This window comes from Aegilops tauschii, chromosome 2 (assembly GCF_002575655.3).
Source record: "Aegilops tauschii subsp. strangulata cultivar AL8/78 chromosome 2, Aet v6.0, whole genome shotgun sequence".
Lineage (NCBI taxonomy): Eukaryota > Viridiplantae > Streptophyta > Magnoliopsida > Poales > Poaceae > Aegilops > Aegilops tauschii.
In genome coordinates, this window is record NC_053036.3 from 497724073 (window position 1) to 497738495 (window position 14423).

At 47.7% G+C, this 14423-nt stretch overlaps 1 long non-coding RNA gene across 1 annotated transcript; it reads right to left on the minus strand.

Moving 5' to 3' along the window:
• Positions 1-10660: 10660 nt before the first annotated feature.
• Positions 10661-13966, minus strand: LOC141041743 (uncharacterized). Its single transcript, XR_012203168.1, has 3 exons — positions 13693-13966; positions 12524-12595; positions 10661-10913 (listed from the first exon to the last, which is right to left on the minus strand). It is a non-coding gene; the product is annotated as an uncharacterized lncRNA (long non-coding RNA).
• Between the last annotated feature and the right edge of the window lie 457 nt (positions 13967-14423).

The following is a 14423-nucleotide window of genomic DNA, read 5'->3' on the forward strand; positions in this document are numbered from 1 at the left end:
GAGGAATCTACTGATGTGATAATGGGTAATCTCTCAGTTAATGATATTCCTGCAAAAGTTCTTTTTGATACTGGTGCATCTATTTCGTTCATATCAAGACCTTTTGCATCCATGAACAATTTGCATACTGTTGATCTGCCTAAGCCGATAGCGGTTTCCTCTCCGAGATTATTCATGTATACCAAAATGATGGCTCCGGATGTTCCTATCAAGATGGGCAACTATAAATTTTTATCTTCTCCAATGGTTCTTGGTGACTCGGATATTGATCTAATTCTCGGGATGGACTGGCTTTCTAAGCACAAGGCTCAACTTGATTGAGCTGCCAGGGAAATTCAATTGGCACACTCTTCTGAGGATGTTATCATTTATGCCGCTCGTGATGAAACCATTCGGTTATTTTCTCTCAATGAGAAGGGCGAATTGAATGCCATCTCTCGGATTCCAGTCGTTTGTGAGTATCAAGATGTCTTTCCAGAAGAGCTTCCGGGTATGCTTCCTCACCGGCCAGTTGAGTTCGTTATTGATCTTGAGCCTGGCACTGAACCCGTTTGCAAGCGTCCATACAAGCTTGGACCCAAGGAGCTGAAGGAATTGAAGAAACAGCTCGATGAACAAGAGGGTCTGGGTTTGATCAGACCGAGTTCTTCTCCATGGGGTTGTGGTGTTCTTTTTGTCCAGAAGAAGGATGGCACGGAACGACTTTGTGTCGACTACCGTCCATTGAACAAGAAGACAATCAAGAACAAGTATCCACTTCCCAACATCAATGAGCTATTCGAGCAACTCAAAGGTGCCAAAGTGTTCTCCAAGCTTGACCTTCGTATGGGTTATCATCAGATTCCCATTCGTGAAGAGGATATTCCCAAGACAACATTCAGAACAAGCTTTGGTTCTTATGAATATACTGTCATGTCTTTCGGCCTTGTCAATGCTCCTCCAACATTCTCTCGGATGATGAATTTCATCTTCAACCCCTATACCAATGAATTCGTCCTGGTGTATCTCGATGATATCTTGGTCTTCTCCAAGAATAAGAAGGATCATGCCAAACATTTGCGATTGGTGCTCGACAAGCTCAGAGAGTATCAATTTTATGCGAAGTTTTCCAAATGTGAGTTCTGGCTTGATGAAGTTCTTTACCTTGGTCACATCATCTCTGCCAAGGGCATCGCTGTTAATCCCGAGAAGGTGTCCGCAATTGTGAATTGGGAACCTCCTCAGAATGTCAAGCAGCTTCGCAGTTTTCTTGGTCTTGCAAGCTATTGCCGAAGATTCGTTGAGAATTTCTCTAACATTGCAAAGACTCTTTCCAACCTCCTCCAGAAGCATGTGAAGTATGTCTGGTCTCCTGAGTGTGACGTTGCATTCAACACTCTCAAAGAGAAACTTGTCACAGCTCCTGTCTTAACTCCTCTTGACGAATCCAAGCCTTTCGAAGTTTTCTATGATGCTTCACTCCAAGGTCTCGGTGCTGTGTTAATGCAAGAGAAGAAAGTTGTGGCCTATACCTCTCGTCAGTTGAAGCCCAATGAAAAGAACTACCCCACTCACGATCTTGAGTTGGCGGCAGTTGTCCATGCATTAATAACATGGAGACATCTCTTGTTGGGAAGACAAGTGGACATATTCACCGATCACAAGAGTCTCAAGTACATCTTCACTCAGCCCAACCTCAACCTCAGGCAGACTCGATGGGTCGAAATGATTCAAGAGTACAATCCGAGTATTGATTATACTCCAGGCAAAGCCAATGTCATTGCAGATGCTTTGAGCAGGCAGGCTTATTGCAACAGCTTAATTCTCAAGCCATTCCAACCGGATCTTTGTGAAGCTTTCCGCAAGCTGAATCTCCAAGTTGTTCCTCAAGGCTTTCTTGCCAACCTCATAGTCTCTCCTACTTTGGAAGATCAGATTCGTGAGGCACAACTTCTTGATGCCATGGTGAAGAAGGTGAAACGTGGTATCGACAAGGGTCTTTCCAAATACAAGTGCTATCGCATTGATGACAGAGACACTTTATTCTTCGAGGACCGGATTGTGGTTCCTAAAGGTGATCTAAGGAAAGTCATAATGAACGAAGCGCACAATTCTCTTCTTTCAATTCATCCTGGAAGTACGAAGATGTACCATGACCTCAAGCAGTCGTATTGGTGGACTGGAATGAAGCGAGAAATCGCCCAATTCGTGAATGAGTGTGATGTCTGTCGAAGAGTGAAAGCAGAACACCAACGACCAGCTGGTCTCCTCCAACCTCTTGCTATCCCAGAGTGGAAGTTTGATCATATCGAAATGGACTTCGTGACTGGATTTCCAAAGTCAAAGCATGGAAATGATGCTATCTTCGTTGTCATCGACAAGCTTTCTAAAGTGGCTCATTTCCTTCCAATCAAAGAATCTATCACAGCAGCTCAGTTGGCAGAGCTATACACTTCCAGGATTGTCTCCTTGCACGGCATTCCACAATTGATTTCTTCAGATCGTGGAAGCATCTTCACTTCTAAGTTCTGGGACTCCTTCCAGAAGGCCATGGGCACCAACATTCGCTTCAGCACAGCTTTCCATCCTCAAACTAGTGGCCAAGTCGAGCGAGTCAATCAAAGTCTTGAAGATATGCTCAGGGCTTGTGTCATTTCCTTTGGCATGAAATGGGAAGATTGTCTTCCATATGCCGAATTCTCCTACAACAACAGCTTCCAAGCGAGTTCGGGTAAGGCCCCATTCGAGATTCTCTATGACAGAAAGTGTCGTACTCCTCTCAATTGGTCAGAGACTGGTGAACGCCAACTTCTTGGCAATGACTTAATCACAGAGGCTGAAGAAATGTGTAAAGTCATCCGTGAAAATCTCAAAGCCGCGCAATCGCGCCAGAAGAGTTACTATGATAGTAAGCATCGTGATGTGGCTTTCGAGATCGGAGACCATGTCTACCTCCGCGTCTCTCCAATGAAAGGCACTCGTCGCTTCGGTATCAAAGGGAAGCTTGCCCCTAGATACGTGGGTCCTTTCAAGATCATTGGCAAAAGAGGCGACCTCGCCTATCAACTTGAGCTTCCTTCCAACTTCGCGAACGTGCACGATGTGTTCCACGTGTCACAGCTTCTCAAGTGCTTCAAGACGCCCGAGCGCACCATCAACTTCGAAGAGATTGACCTCCAAGAAGATATGTCTTATCATGAGCACCCCGTTGCTATTCTTGAAGAAACTGAGCGCAAGACTCGCAACAAGTCAATCAAATTCCTGAAAGTGAAGTGGTCGCACCATTCCGACCGAGAAGCCACCTGGGAACGCGAGGACCACCTCCGTTCCAAATATCCGGAGTTCTATCAGTCCTAGATCTCGGGACGAGATCCTCTCGTAGTGGTGGAGTGTTGTAACACCCCGGATGTAACTTTCCATATTTGTAACTCCAACTCTTGCCATTTCCGGCTATGTGTTATGATATTCCCTTCGTGGTCGGGTTTTGTTTTCCGTTTTTGCATTTTGTTCATGTCATGCATCTCATATCATGTCATCATGTGCATTGCATTTGCATGCGTGTTCGTCTCTTGCATCCGAGCATTTTCCCCGTTGTCCGTTTTGCAATCCGGCACTCCCATCTCCTCCGACGCACCCCTTTTCGTTTCTTTTCGTGAGCGGGTGTTGAACGTTCTCGGAATGGACCGAGGCTTGTCAAGTGGCCTTGGTATACCACCGGTCAAGTTTCGTTCCATTTGGAGGTCGTTTGGTACTCCAACGCTTAACCGGGTAACCGCAGAGTCCGTTTGTGTGTTGCAGCAAAACCCCTCTAAGTCTCTTCCATGCTCTAGGTCGTTCGATCACGATCGTGTGGGTGAAAACCGCACTCCGTTTGGAGTCTCCTAGCTCCCTCTACCTATATATACACCTCCCTTCGCGAAATATTTCGCAGATCAACCCTAGCCCCGCTCCCTCTCCGCCGCCGGACGTGTCCGGTCCGGCCGGACGAAATCCGCCGCCGCGCCCGACCAATCAGAGGGCGCCACGTCAGCCTCCGCCGGCGCGCTCTCTCTCCTCCGCCCGAGGCCCGGCGAGGCCCGCGTCGAGCCCCCGAGCCCGCGCGCCCCGCCGCCGTCTCCCTCCAGCGCCTCCGCCGCCGCCGCCGCGCGCCATCACCGCCGTTCCCGCGGGCCCGCGCCCACCGCTGCCCGTCGCCGCGGCTTCCCCGCCGTCGCCTCGCATCTCCTCCGCCGCGCCTCCCCGAGCTACGGACGCCGGAGCCGCGCCGCGTCGTCCTTCCCCTCGCCGTCGTCTCCCTGCTCCGGCGAGCTCGGCCTCGATCCGATCTGGATCCCGATCCAGTCAACGCCAAAGGTTGACACTCCCCTCTCCCGAAAATCCCAAGTCCTAGATTTTTTACATTATATGCCCATGTTCATTGCATCATAACTCTCTGCATATAGCTCCACTTCGCGCGTGTAATATATCGAAATGTTCGTCTCAAGATGCTCTTCATTTTGTTCCATTGCACCATGTTCATTTGAGTCCATCTTGATGCCAAAATCTCTGATGCAAGAGTGCTAGTTGCTGTTATCTGCTGTTACTTATCAGAACTTGAGGATTTGTTATTTTTGTTGCATTTAATCTGTGCATCTTATTAGTATGGGCTCTACATGTGTTTTGATGTATGCCATGCCATCTTTACAGAGGTGTATGCCATGTATTTTTGTGATCTCTGTGGTGACTAGCACAAGCATGCAAACTAGGCTTCGTGATGTTTCTGATTTCAGGGACAGTGATTTCTGTCTGTGACTGCTGTTATTTTGTTGCTATGTATCCATGTGGCTACAGAGAGATCTATGCTCCTTTTGGAGATGTTCAGTAAGGATGTTTTGTAGATATTGTTGCAATTGATCCATTCCTTCCCTTGTTTGCATTTATGGAGTGCCATAGCATGACTCAATCTTGCTCTACTTTTGCTATAAAATATTTCCGGCAGATTGTTAACATGATATTCAATTTTGCCAAGCTTGTTGTAGTTGTTCCTTTCATGCTATGTATTTGCTCTTGCCATGGATAGCTTCATAAACATGCCATCTTGCTGTAGGTATGCTTGTTTTGTCATGCATTGCTTTGTGATGAGTGCATCAAGCTCACCAAGATGCCTTCATATTATTGTTTCTGCCATGCTCTGTTTTCTGCTGTCTGGAACCTGTTAACGAAACTTGCTATGTTTACATGGTTGCCATCATATCTTCTGGTCCTTTTTAGCTTATGGTCAGTAAGGGACTTTTGTCATATGCATTTAGTAGAATACTGCCATTCCTTGTTTTGCTATGTTAGGTTCCTGTAGCATGTTGACTTCGTGCTCTGAACATTGCTACCTGATACTGTTTCAGGCATGTCCAGTAATTTCACTAAGTCTGTGAACCTGTTATCTTTTGCACTTTTGCCATGCCTGTTTGAACCTGCTGTGGTGTGAACTAGCCGTAGCTCAGTGTTCATCTTTTGTCAAGCATCTCCTGTAGATTACTGCCATATGCTTTGTTGCTACGTTGGAGTGATTTCGCATTGTTACTTGTTGCATTCTAAGTGCTATCATGTTGTTAATCACAGATTCGTGTCATTCTTGTTTTGCTCGCCATTTGCAAACCGTGCATCCGTTTCCGGTGATCTTTATATCGATTTCGACCGAAATCATATCATCTTTCCAGTGGCATGCTTGGTTTGCCAAGTTACTGCCTTGTTCATCATTTTTTGTCTGGAGCACGCATATGCATCGCATATCATATCTTGCATATCATTCATGTATTGCATCATGTTGCTTGTGCATTCCCCGTGATTGATTGTGGTTCCGTTGCTTGTGTCCTTGTTTTGGGTAGAGCCGGGAGACGAGTTCGTGAACGAGGAACCTGTTGAGTACGCTTACGAGGATCAAGCTTTCGACAACTCTGAGAACCTTGCAGGCAAGATGACCATACCCTCGAAATCACTTCTATCTTTGCTTTGCTAGTTGTTCGTTCTATTGCCATGTGGCGCTCCCTACCACTTGCTATATCATGCCTCCCATATTGCCATGACAGCCTCTAACCATCTTTTCCTAGCAAACCGTTGTTTGGCTAAGTTACCGCTTTTGCTCAGCCCTTCTTATAGCGTTGCTAGTTGCAGGTGAAGTTGAAGTTGGTTCCATGTTGGAACATGGATATTTTGGATATCACAATATCTCTTATTTAATTAATGCATCTATATATTTGGTAAAGGGTGGAAGGCTCGGCCTTATGCCTGGTGTTTTGTTCCACTCTTGCCGCCCTAGTTTCTGTCATACCGGTATTATGTTCCTTGAGTTTGCGTTCCTTACGCGGTTGGGTGATTTATGGGACTCCCTTGACAGTTCGTCTTGAATAAAACTCCTCCAGCAAGGCCCAGCCTTGGTTTTACCATTTGCCACCTAAGCCTTTTTCCCCCGGGTTTTCGCGATCCCGAGGGTCATCTTTATTTTAAACCCCCGGACCAGTGCTCCTTCGAGTGCTGGCCCAAACTGGGCGATGTCCGGCGCCCCCTGGGCAACCAGGGTCTATGCCAACCCGACGTCTTGCCCATCCGGTGTGCCCTGAGAACGAGATATGTGCAGCTCCTATCGGGATTTGTCGGCACATTCGGGTGGCTTTGCTGGTCTTGTTTTACCATTGTCGAAATGTCTTGTAAACCGGGATTCCGAGACTGACCGGGTCTTTCCGGGAGAAGGTTTATCCTTCGTTGACCGTGAGAGCTTATAATGGGCTAAGTTGGGACACCCCTGCAGGGTATTATCTTTCGAAAGCCGTGCCCGCGGTTATGAGGCAGATGGGAATTTGTTAATGTCCGGTTGTAGAGAACTTGTCACTTGACTTAATTAAAATACATCAACCGCGTGTGTAGCCGTGATGGTCTCTTCTCGGTGGAGTCCGGGAAGTGAACACGGTTTGAGTTATGAATGACGTAAGTAGGAGTTCAGGATCACTTCTTGATCATTGCTAGTTGACGACCATTCCGTTGCTTCTCTTCTCGCTCTCTTTTGCGTATGTTAGCCACCATATATGCTTAGTGCCTGCTGCAGCTCCACCTCTTTACACCATCCTTTCCTATAAGCTTAAATAGTCTTGATCTCGCGGGTGTGAGATTGCTGAGTCCTCGTGATTCACAGATTCTACCAAAACAGTTGCAGGTGCCGACGATGCCAGTGCAGACGACGCAATCGACCTCAAGTGGGAGTTCAATGAGGAACGTGGTCGTTACTATGTGTCTTTTCCTGATGATCAGTAGTGGAGCCCAGTTGGGGACGATCGGGGATCTAGCATTTGGGGTTATCTTATTTTCATATGGATTTTGACCGTAGTCGGTCTATGTGTGTATTTTGAATGATGTATGGATTATATTTATGTATTGTGTGAAGTGGCGATTGTAAGCCAACTCTCGTTATCCCATTCTTGTTCATTACATGGGATTGTGTGAAGATGACCCTTCTTGCGACAAAACCACAATGCGGTTATGCCTCTAAGTCGTGCCTCGACACGTGGGAGATATAGCCACATCGTGGGCGTTACAGGTTGCCCGGCTCCTGTGGTTACTGCCTTACGTTCCGCTCGTTCGGCTAAGGTAGTAAAGTGAGAACTACTGCGATTGTGTTTCTGGTTCATCCGGATAAACACCTCAAAAGAGAAAGCCGAAAACTGACTGTCATGGTGCGGCGAGAGCTGGTAAGCTATTCGGTGACTAATTATAAATCTCTTGCAATTTTTTCGCATCACGCGAAGGACCGGTCTTCAGCCGGTCAGGCGTCTACAACACCCAAGTTTGGATAATCGAATAATACCAGGGGCTGCGCCAACAATCTCATTGTCAAACTCCTATGGCTAAGTGAGAGTGATAAAGCCACATAGTCTGATTGCCTGGTTCGCTGCACTAACACCTCCTTCAAGGACCAAGTCGTTGGGTCAAGTTTGTTCAGGTGCTATTTCGAACACCCCTCGTACTACCTACGTGGGGCCTGAAGCCGACGACTGGCCAACTCTCAGATACCGTAAATGGCCGCACAGGAGGAAGCGAAGTTGAAGTAAAACAAGCAACATATTATACATAAGCCTTGTTTCATAATACAAAGTTCGGGCAGCACGGATACATTCATTAAAAAATAATGTTCTTCGAACACTGGCCCTCTACAATGCGGGATCCTTCCAGGACGTCATCAAAATACCGCTCTGGCGTGCGGTGCTCCTTGCCTGCGGGCGGTCCCTCGGTTGCAAGCTTGACGGCATTCATCTTCGCCCACTACACCTTGACACGGGCGAAGGCCATCCGGGCAACTTCGATGCAGACCGACCGCTTTATGGCATCAAGCCGGGGGGCAGGTACTGACTAGCCGCTTCACGAGCCCGAAGTAACTGTTGGGAGCCCAAAGTAACTGTTGGGAGCCCGAAGGTCAAGGATGGCATTTCTCACCATGAATTCAATTGTCATCTCTGAAGAAGCTAAAGTGTTGACGGTGATCACGACAAATTTTGTCGAGAGACTCTATGAAGATGCCATCGAGCAGGAAAGGAAGGATGAAGTGAAAGGCTACGAGAACCACGGATTCGACACCAACTCGAATCATGCTTGTTGTTCAAGGCGAAACGATATGACGAGGAAGATCGACGTAAGCTTAGCTCATCGTCGAAGATTGTGCTTCGGGAAGAAAGGACCAGGCAGCACAGTTAAAATTTAGCACGATAGGGATATAGCCAATCAGGTTAGGAATGACTGGAAGGATTATCAAACTCGTAAGCAACGAAAATTTACTTAGAGTTATCGAATCAAAATGCGGAATCGGTTGACTTATCGGCGTTCTCGAGTGACTAACAACTCAAACCCCAGGGAAATCTGAAACCGATGAGAAGCAATACCAGAAGAAGACTCGTAGGAAGCAACATGGTTCTTTGTTATTCTCGAGATACCGGAAGGTAATACTTGATGGAAGATCAAAATAGAGGTTGCGAAGATGCATTTATCTACAGAAGACAAGTGCTTTAACTTGTCCGAGAAATGGAATCAAAGGGGAACAATTATGGTCAGAACCACGGTTGCAAAGGATCAAATCCTAGATATAAGATGATCTTATACCAAGGGGATAATTAATTCTAAGAGAAGCTTCCATGATAAGATCTACATCGTGTCCATGGGCATGAACACAAAGTTCAAGGTCGACTCCCACTTCTTCAATGCATATCATTTCATTTACTTCTCGCTTTCGATGAAGTTGTAGTGTTGAAATGTTATTTGGTAAAACACCAGAAGAGTAAGACTCGTTAAAACTCTCGGGTTCAAAAGGATTAGGTGAGGCATAGGTTCAACCCATAGGGGCATCTTAGGAACCTATTCCACAAACTTCAGAAGTAAACAACACAAGCTCGAAAGCAGAGTATGGCTGACAAAAGGAGAGGATACAATTTACCAAAGGCATTATGTATCTGGGAAAGAACTTCACGAGGTTCTTTGAATATGAAGGACACTGTCGGATGATAATCCATCAAGTGCTTGTGCGTGCTCTTACCTACCGTAGGACCTCCGTCCCCGAAGCGAAGATAATGGATCCGGCTATCCACAACGGAGCTGATGTGAGTATCGATATTCAATCAGAAGAAGAAATAATGCAGAGGCATCGGATTTTGGAAACATCTGATAATTCCAAAGCTTAAATGCAAAGGAATTATGATTTCCAATTTGGGGGATCAGAAGCAGAGGCTCTGATCAAAAGATGAGTAAGTTGAATAGACTTAGAGTTGCACCCGATCAAATCTGGATTGAGCAAGAACCAGCTCATATCTGGAACGATGTTTGAGCCGGAAAGAAATTTCCAAGGATTAATCGATGATTGCGAGTATTCGCACACACACTGAATCCATAGGAACAGAATGACAATCACAAAGAATTTTAAAGAATATTGCTAGACATATGGAATTAATCCTAACGCAAGCAGGCAAGGAGAATCAAGAGCAATAGGGTGCAGAGGATTTTTGAAAGATCAGATAGCATTTTCAGGTATTTTCAAAAGCATATGAACAACTGGGGATGAACGAACCTGGTTAAGTGAATTATCCGCAGTTTGAAAAGAAGCTGCAAAGCAGAAAGCGCAAAGGATTCTCGGAACAACGGAGAGTACTAGTGGTATCTTGTAATAACAGGAGCAACTAGGGATGAATGTACAAGCGGCAAGGATGTTATTCAGGGGGATTATCGGTGGTCAGGAACTGGAAGGCACTTGGCCCAGTGTCTCGAGAAACATCGAGTATCTGCAGAATCTTTTGGCGAAGCAAGCGATCATCGATAATGTCGGGGCTCTCCTGGAGGAAGTGGGTACGAGAGCCTAATGTCAAAGTTAGTAAAATGTTTAACCCGAATAGACGAGAGATCAGAGTCCCAGAGTATAGACGAGGAATAAAAGATCCTAATACCACCCAATGGCGATGTGGGCCCGTAAGCCACACAGCCAAGTTAGTAAAACAGTTTTGAATGACTAGACTCAACTTCGGCCAAGGAGTTGGAAAGGGGGCTACCTACAGGCAGTCGGCTCTGATACCAACTTGTGACGCCCTCGATTCAATCGTACACTAATCATACACGCAAATGTGTACGATCAAGATCAAGGACTCACGGGAAGATATCACAACACAACTCTAGACACAAATTAAAATAATACAAGCTTTATGTTACAAGCCAGGGGCCTCGAGGGATCGAATACATAAGCTCGATTACACAAGACTCAGGGGAAGCAACAATATCTGAGTACAGACATGAGTTAGCCAAGTTTGCCTTAAGAAGGCTAGCACAAAAGCAACATCGATCGAAAAGGCAAGGCCTCCTGCCTGGGAGCCTCCTAAATACGCCTGGTCGTCGGCGGTCTCCACGTAGTAGTAGGCATCAACGGTGGCATCTGGCTCCTGGGCTCCGACATTTGGTTGCATCAACCGGAAAGAAGAAGAAAGGGGGAAAAGGGAGAGCAAAGCAACCGTGAGTACTCATCCAAAGTACTCGCAAGCAAGGATCTACACTACATATGCAACATTATCAAAGAAAGGCTGTATATGTGGACTGGGCTGCAGAAATGCTAGAATAAGAGGGGGAGAAGCTAGTCCTATCGAAGACTAGCATCTTCTGGAAACCACCATCTTGCAGCAACAGGAAGGAGTAGAGTAGCATAAAGTAAAGTAGTAGTAGTAGTGTTATCAACCTCGGCCAGAGATCCTTTCTCGACTCCCTACGAGAAAGCAATCCTAGAGCCATACTATCCATTTCTCATATCCATGTCTCATCTCAAGTATCCAGTTCTAGTTGTATCGATCGGGATACAACTCCAAGTGTCCGTTACCGTAGGACAGGCTATCGATAGATGTTTTCTTCCCTGCAGGGGTGCACCAACTTACCCACCACGCTCGATTAACTCCGGCCGGACACACTTTCCTAGGTCATGCCCGGCCTTGGCCAAACAATATGCCGCAACCCGACCTAGGCTTAATAGAGAGGTCAGCACGCCGGACTAAACCTATGCCCCCAGGGGTCATGGGCCATCACCCCGGGAACTCCTGCACGTTGCGTGGGCGGCCGGTGAGCAGACCTAGCTACCTCCTTAAAAAAGGCAGGAGCTTACCAGTCCAACCCGGCGTGCGCCGCTCAGTCGCTGACGTCTAATAAGCTTCGGCTGATGCATACGACGCAGAACACCCATACAATGCCCACGTGATGGTTAGTGCTATCAGGCCAGAGGCCCCTCGGATCAAATATCCAAATCGTAGTGGATTAGAAGCACGCGGTAACAAGCAGAGACTCACGAAAGATGTGACCCCGTTGCCCCGTCTCGAGGACTTGCGGCAAGGGCTAGGAATGCCCGGCCACGCCTCGTAATTATCTCGCGGGCACCCTCCAGGTCTACCCGTCTCCACATCACTCGCGGGTACCGCTCAGGGTCGACCCGCCCTTCCAAGTAACAGTTGTAGAGTCCAAGTATCCGTGTGTCCAAACATCAAGGCGAAACCCCGAGGAATCACCCCCGGTGAATTCCACTCGATGTAATCATCAAGGTGAACGTAAGAGGAACCACCCCCGGGGTTCACACTTGAGGGGTTGCACGACAGAGTCGTATCGGAAGTGGTTAAGGAGGAAATCACCCTCGATGACCACGACCGAATAGCTACACTACAGGGTTAACATCAGAAGTGTTGAAGAGGTCTCACCCTCGGCACTCGATAATAACCGTGTAGTGTCGAGCAACTAAGGGGAAAGTGATGTGCGGTGCCGGGGCCTGGTCTTCGATCCCGTTGATCGGGTCTTCAATGATGAAGCAGGGGCAACAAGGACAAGGTGGGGGTCACTGGTGGATCACTAACCAACCTATACTAAGCAATTTAGGATAAGCAGGTAGGTAACAATGAGCAGGTTACAAAAGCAGGCTATGCATCAGAATATGAGCAAACAATAACAATAGCAAAATCTAATGCAAGCATGAGAGAATGGAATGGGCGATATCGAGATGATCAAAGGGGGGGGGGCTTGCCTGGAAGCTTTGCTGCAAAGGAACGGTCGTCGGTGACGTAGTCGATCACAGGGGCATCATCGGTCTCGAGGTCTACCGGAGAGAAGAGGGGGAAGAAACAGTAAATACATAGCAAACAGAGATATCACTAAGCATGACATGACGATACGTAGTGCTAGGCGTGCTCTAACGCGGTACTACACGTTGCAGACGAAGGGGGGAAACATCCAAGGATGATTTCCCGGCTGTAGGCGGATTTCAGACAGATGAAAGAGAGGGGACGGTTCCATGTTCAGCATGCTAGGGGCATGTGACAGATAAACGGACCGCGTATTCGGATTCGTTAGATTTTTCTGAGCAACTTTCATATAAAAAACATTTTCATCTGAGCTACGAATATTTTCTAAGAATTTTCAAAGTTTTAATAATATTCTGAAATTAATTTTAATTCGAAAATAAAGATTAAAACGCTACGGGTACCCAGCCCGGTTTACACAGATTGTACACATAGGCTGACAGTGGGTCCAGGGGGTCCTAGTTGACTCAGTCAACAACCCAGATAGAGTTGACCGGTCAAAGTGAACAGTGTCAGCAGGGACCAGCTATCATAGACAGAAGCTAAATTTATTTTGGTTATTTATTTTAATCTCCAGGGGACCCACATGTCATATGTACATAGACTAATCTAAACACTAATTGTCATCTATTTTAAACAGGGGCTAGCCCGAGCGGCCATGGCCCAATCCTACCACTGGTGGTTCTTGGGCACGCACACACGGGTGTGCATGGCGGCACGGCCAGATGCGGCAACAAAATCACGGGAAACCACATCAAGCAATGGTAGTAGGCAGCAGTAGCAAGCATCAAGCTGCAGCAGGCAACAGCGCAGCCGCAGGCACGCGGACAGGAAGCGGCGGCAGCAGGTAGCGGTAGCAGTACCGGCAAACAGCATCGCAGCAGGCAACAGTACGCGAGCGGCCGAGCGGCCGAGCGGCAATGGGCGCGGCCAGTGCGGGCATGGCGCGCGAGCGCGCGGCCGGGGCGTGAGGCAGGGAGGCATGCTGGGCGCGGCCGCTGCATGGTGAGGGCGAGCTCACGGGGAGCTCGGCCATGGCGGGACGGCGGTACACGGGGGCATCTAAGGCGATGAATCGAAACAGGGAAACAGGGGAACCGGGAGACGAGCTCACCGCGAAGGCACACGACGGCTAAGTGAAAGCTTAGGAGCGGTAGAGGCGTGGATCGACACGGCGGAGCTCTGGTGGCCGAAGACGAAGTCGAGGTCGATCTGCTCGCGCTAGTGCGACTCCGGTCGATCTGCTCCTCGTAGGCGAAGTAGGAGACGTAGATGAAGCAGAAGGACAAGCTCCTAGGCGTCGGGGAGCTCAGTGGGCGCGAGGGCGACGGCGGCCATGACGATGACGGCGTCGGGTTCGCGTTGGGGAGAAGAGAGCGGCGCGAGGGAGAGGAGCGGGGGGGGGGGGGGGGGGGGGGCGTTTTAACAAACAGGGGACCGAGGGATGGCCGACACGTGGAGGGCGCCATGGGGATGGCCTCCACGCAGCCTCCAGCTCCTGTAGCATCAGGTAGAAGACGTTTGAGCGTTGGGCTGGGCTGCCACTATTATCTTACGGGCCTTAGACTCAGTAGTGTTCAACTCTTTCATTTATTCTTTTCTGGAAATCAAAAAGCTACTGTTTTGTAATTATTCCGAGAACCAAAAGACTCTTGTAAAATGTGCCACATGCCACAATAAATACTTTGCAATATTGTGAAGTTGCACAAAATTGTTTTGAGCATTTGGAAATGTTTACACACTTTTAAAAATTGAAAAGGCCAATTTAATTGTTGCTGGACCACTCAAATAATTTCCAGGAGCATTTTTGGAATCCAACAGAGGTAGGTTTCATCATGAAAAATA